At 39.2% G+C, this 6,000-nt stretch overlaps 1 pseudogene; it reads right to left on the reverse strand.

Moving 5' to 3' along the window:
• Positions 1-4,571: 4,571 nt before the first annotated feature.
• Positions 4,572-4,745, reverse strand: LOC123140237 (uncharacterized; annotated as a pseudogene).
• Between the last annotated feature and the right edge of the window lie 1,255 nt (positions 4,746-6,000).

The following is a 6,000-nucleotide window of genomic DNA, read 5'->3' on the forward strand; positions in this document are numbered from 1 at the left end:
ACCAAATGATTTACCAATAAAAACTATCATTTGCTTTTGTGTGTGGTCTGCTCTGCTTAATTTAGCCCCTGCTAATTGATGCTTACTATGTTGGATATATTTTTTGGGTACCCAGGTGCCTACATTTAAGGATATTGAATACAGTATGTGACTATGGCAAAAGGTTTTCCTTTCTTTCAGGTTATCCGTGGGAGCAATGGCAAAAGGCGACTTGCTTGAACCAAGTTAGCTATAAGACTACCTTAATTATGTACGCATTTAAAAAGAACTGTAGGCCTACCTCCCTATCGAAATACATTTGTATCTTTGTTACACATAGATTCTTACCTATCTAAGCTTGCATCACACAGACCAGCGAGGAGCATGACGATGCCCGAGTTCAGCCCCGTTGGAGTTAGCATTTTCTCACGGCAAGCTGCAGATGTTGTCCGTGTTTTGTTTCTTTTCTCCTGCAGCAAACACAGACAGGTGCTGAGATAAGGCTGAATTATATTCAAATTCATAGCTGCCAGGTTGTATATTTTAGCACTATTTTTTTTTCAAATTCTGGGTATAATCTATGCAAAATTTCAATTTACTCCAAAAACAATAGTTGTAGCTCTTGTTTTTATCTTTCAATGGTCCTGGTTTCACTGAAATCTGATTTGTAATTTAGGAGTTAAGCCCAAAATGGTGCTACTGTTTAGTAATAGTGAGGCTGTGAGAAGATCTATTTACATGTGTTTGACCAAGTTAGAGGCAATTTTAGTCCCAGTCACCTTAAATAAATCTATAAGGAACTGTCTGAAGATATTTGAGAAGTGTTTATTCGTTGAAATCGGTTAAGCGGTTTAAAAGCTAGGAACAAAACAATGAGCTACTCAGGAACTCATTTGAGATTTCCGCTAATCTTAGAACTGGTAAATATTTAAGTTTTTGCTGGAGGGAAATACTGATATATTCATGAAATAGAGATTTAACCTTTTGGTATGTAAGCTGATATCTTTTATATACTGCAGGCAGTTCGCTTAAATCCGCAGAACAGTTCCTTCAGTAGACGATAACAAGGGAGTCAAGTAACCTATCTTTTCTTTTATATACTAGAAAAGATAGGTTACCTGATGATATAGTTGGAGAAAGGGATATGATATATTGTCGATGACGTGAACTGCAAAAGGATGCTCTTGGTGGCAGCGTCCTGGGCTTCTGAAACATGCTCATTTCAGCTGAAAGAATGTATTGTAATTATTGAGAGAGATGGAATTGTTTGGACCCCAGTGCCACCTTCACCAATCGACGGCATGCGAAGACACTGCCACAAGAGGTACCTTCTGTTTATTATTTTGTACTCATCTTATATGCTTTGTTGGTTTCAAATTGTTTGGTATTGATTCTTTAGGAATCTCATGAATCACTTGATAAGAATCAAAATCAGCACTCCCCACTAGAACACTGCTAGGTAAGGTACCTAACCTTTAAGTGTATGGTGCAGCCAAGATATTATATTTGTTTGTAATTCTTATGTGGTTATTAATACCTGACTATTGCAAATGCAATGCCTGAAGTTCCTGGACAAACAGAAACAACAAGAGTATTGTTTGGTCCGTCGCAAGTCGATAGCCATAGTAGAAAGGTAGTAATTGTTCTTGGCAATCATGCGCCTAACCACACAGTTCCATTTTTCTATAGCTGGTACAAAATGGTACCACACTAGAGGTGAAAATGCAGGTCTCTTGCTCGTCCTGAAAACCAAAACATAAGCAGGTTGAAGGCAATACCATTTGTAATCATCTGTTGTTCTCAAAGAAAGAATCTTTTGTAGCATTTACACTCCTATGTACTATAGCTTTACATTCAGTAGTAGGCCCTAGGAAGCATTCCTAATAATGACCACATGTTTGATTATTTTGCTGGTTCAACATATCTATTTTTTTATAAATATGTATTTGATTTATCGTTGATGTTTGGCAACTTGGTGCAGCGTCGTTGCTTCTAGGATGAAGAATGAATGCATGTCATTCAGGGATAACTGCAGGCAATGAAATGTTGAAGGGTCCACCACCGGGAGGAGCGAGCAGATCGACGACATGCCAATCGTGCCGCCACTTTCCTGTCGATCTTGCGCCAAGTGCCGCACTCGGCTCTCCTCCTCGGAAATCACCAACCACATGAGAGATCAAGCGCGAGCTGCCGGTAAACAACACCAGAGGCACCGCCCGCAGGGACTGACGAGGGCAACGTGGCGATGTGAGCTTCCTCCTCTTCCTGCCAGTGCTTTTACATGGGCTCCCCTTCGTTGTACTAAGCATGATTCTCCTCTGTGTCTCTCTCTCCGCTGCTCCTCCCGCAGGCCGCCGCAATCGCTGTCACGGAACTTCATCAGGTCTCCGGGCAGGATTTTGATATCTCACCGCCGCCTCCGAGCACTGTGTCGCTGACCTCGCCTCCTCCTAGGCCGAGATACACCAGCTCCGCATCCAAGCAGTATGAACCCTAGATTTTGTTTGGTTCACTGGTCATTTTCTTTTATTAATCTTCTTGCACTGACCACTTGGTGTTGCTGATGGCACAGATTGCAAAAGACGGCGAGGTTGAGCGTCTGACAGTAGAAATCTCAGACCTGCACAAGTCTAAGTGCCAGTCACTAGAATTGATGGAGCAGAGGGACAAAGATACAAGGGAGAAGGATGGCGTCATCCAGAGCTACAATTATAAGACAGTGAGCTCCCCTAACGCCCTTACACTTTCACAAGTAAATATGTAGCCGTCAGCAAACTGGTTGTATAGTTAGTTGAGAGCACAGGCTCACGTGAACAAATTGTCACTTGGTACAATCTGGTATAGTGGTGTTCAGGACTCAGTATTTAGAGTGAATTCCCCTTTTACCCCATATTTATACATTTGTGACACTAATTACCCCTTCGAGTGAAAATTCCTCTAGAATACCCCTTTTGAAATCTTTGGACCCTTGTTTTTTGATGCGTGTCCATCAGGTAAGGTGTGAGGTGACGCCCTGTATCCAAAAACATGTGGACGGCCACAAGGAGTGGAACAGATAGACAAGAGAAGCTTGGACAAGATCGCCAATGATGCCCTCCGATCCTTACAGTTTTTTTTACAAATCAATGACGCAACATGCCGATCCTATCGACCATAAACAGACAAAATGTAAAACTGGGGTAAAACCGTGTTAAAAGTCTCCAAAATCTGACATTTCGATAAAAGTTCCGCTAAATAGAGTAATATGTGTCACAAATGTACAACTACAAGGTAAAAAATGGACAACTGGTTGACAACTGGTTGCTGCTAGAGGATTTAGTTACCGAATTTAAGTATAGGTTTGTTCATGTAACTTGTTCAGCTTTAGAATAGGATTTTTTGAGCCTTACAAAAGAAAAGAGTGAGATGATTTGGTTTGGTTTGCTTAGCACCAATGTGGTGAAATGTTCATGTAGAGATGCACACATAACTGCATATTGTGGATGCCATTTCTTATTTTGACCAGTAAATCTATTGGAAGAACTTTGATTGACTAGATGATTTTTAGTTGGTTGTGCAGATTCATTTGTGTACATCGAGATCTGAGAGGAAGACGAGGAGACAGAGGGAGAAGGGGTGGGAAGAAGAGAGGGTGAAAGTATCTTCTTGGGACTTCCATGGCTAGGCTTCTTATTGCTAATGTGAAATTGCTAAAGTAGTTGTATTTTGTGATTTGTGCACACAATACTTTCTGCAACATAATTTTCTTACAAGTAATTTGAAATGTATCATTTGTTGATCTTCAGTTGGCGGCCCCTCACATTGTTGCACACTGCTCCATTTGGAACCATTAGGAAGTGTACTACCTCATGCCTTTTGAGATGCTTCCTTTGTAGTGAACTTGTTTTTGGTATAACTTTAGTCTATATTGGGTAGCTGTCTTGCTTATATATGGTATGCTGCTAACTTTGTTTTTGATTAGTACTTGCTCTCTCATGTTCGCACTCTTAGTATTGAACTTAATGTCGAGGGTTACCTTTCATGGTCTCGTGAATGCATTGAACTCAATGCTGCCTTATAATCTGATGATGTTGAACTCGATGATGTCTACTACTCTATTACAAGTGGATGTTTTTTATTTTTAGTTTTATTGTTATTTTGTTGTCCTATTTGAATATGTATGCTAAATCAGGATCCTATTAACTTGAGCATTATCTGTTTGACCACATCGTTGGGACCGGCATCCTCGCGCCAAGGCGCGCTGCCGATCTAGTCTCCTTTATTGCAGGTGCACATGGAAAATTTCAGGTCGCCCAGTGATGCAAAATATTACACAAATGCAGTCATTAAGTGGAACATGGAAACGTATTCTCCTATATTAAGTTGAACTGAATATAGTACTCTTCACATAGGAGTACAGAAAACCATCACTTGCAACTATTCAGAAGATCAACTCTACTAGCACACTTGATAGACAGGTTCTATTCGGAAGGAAATCAATCTTAGCTTACACAACCATAGGCACTTCTAATTCAGATAATGCTCCAAGTGAAAAAAACATTAATCAACCTTGTATTAAATTTGGACGACTATTATTTTTTACATTGTACTGGTTGAGATGCGCCAGACTAGGCAATAGTGCAACGCCTAGGTGACAAATATGTGGTGGACCCTCCCCATAAAAAATAAATTTAATATCATTGTGGAAATGTAGTCCACATATCAGATATTGAACTGATAAAAACGGATACTACACTTGATCTTAGCCAAAAGGCCAAAAAAGGTATGCTTCAAAACACTGCACAGGGTCTCATTTTATAGCTTTCTCAACCGCTCCGCTCTATTGCACGGGCGAGGCGGTAAACCGACAACAGATCATTAGAAACATGTCGTACGTCAAAACATATCTTTTTTTAAGACATTCTCGCTAGACTTTATTCAAACTGCCACCACGTTTACAGGAATGAAACTAAGATCCCCAGGTTGGCCTAACCAAACATGACGGCCCAACCCGAGTGAAAGTGCATGTCTAGCGATATTATGAGCCTCGAAATTCGAGCTGCTAAACTCGTGGATTATATTACATGGTGGCTATTTCTCTCGATTTGGACTTGCGTTGGCCCAGCTAAATATAGCAGCCCAGGCTCCCAGCTGCCTCAATGGCGCATTACGCGCCGCCAAACGAAACCGGCGCTCACGAGCTCCCTGGCGTGGGCCGGCCCACGACCATGCAGTGCAATGAAAAAAATTAATTTATTGCAGGAAGAAAACGGTGGATCCTATGGCATTTCCTGCGTTTTTTTGCTTCCAGTTTTCCACTGTTTCTCCGTTTTTCCGTTGTTTTGCTCCGGTTTTTTAATTTTCTGTTTTGATTCCTTTTTCGTTTCATTTTCTTTTACATTATTTTGTTATTATTCTGTTCTATTTATTTTTTTGTTTTCTTCTTTTTATTTGCGTATTATATAAAATGTTCATCGTGTATTACATAAAATTTAATTGTATTAAGAAAAATGTTCATTGTATATTATGAAAATTGGTCACCTTTGCATATAAAAATGTTCATCGTGTATTATATATATATATATATATATTGTTTTTTTATTTTGGTTTTGGTTATTCGATGAGTATACAATTGCTCACTATGTTTCTTAATTTTTTTTCAGTATATATTACACAATGTTCATTGTGTATTCGCAAATTGTTCAACGTATTTTCACAAATGTTCAGTACGTGTCCGAAAATTCTTCAGCGCATATATTCCTATTTTTTAAAATGTTCATCGTATATGAAAATAAGTTCATCATGTATTATTTAAAATATTCAGCTTATTTTAAGAAAATGTCAATGGATATCGCAAAATGTTCAACGGATATTACAAAAAACAAGTTCACGCATTTTTTGAGAAAAGGTACAGAGAAAAAGAAAAAAAAAAGACGAAAGAAAACGTACAGAAGAAAAGAAGAAAGAAGAAAGAAGACAATAGAAAAAAACGATGGAACAAGTCACAGTCGCTGCATTCACGCTAAACAAAGGAAGTCCTGT

Source organism: Triticum aestivum, chromosome 6B, assembly GCF_018294505.1.
Source record: "Triticum aestivum cultivar Chinese Spring chromosome 6B, IWGSC CS RefSeq v2.1, whole genome shotgun sequence".
Lineage (NCBI taxonomy): Eukaryota > Viridiplantae > Streptophyta > Magnoliopsida > Poales > Poaceae > Triticum > Triticum aestivum.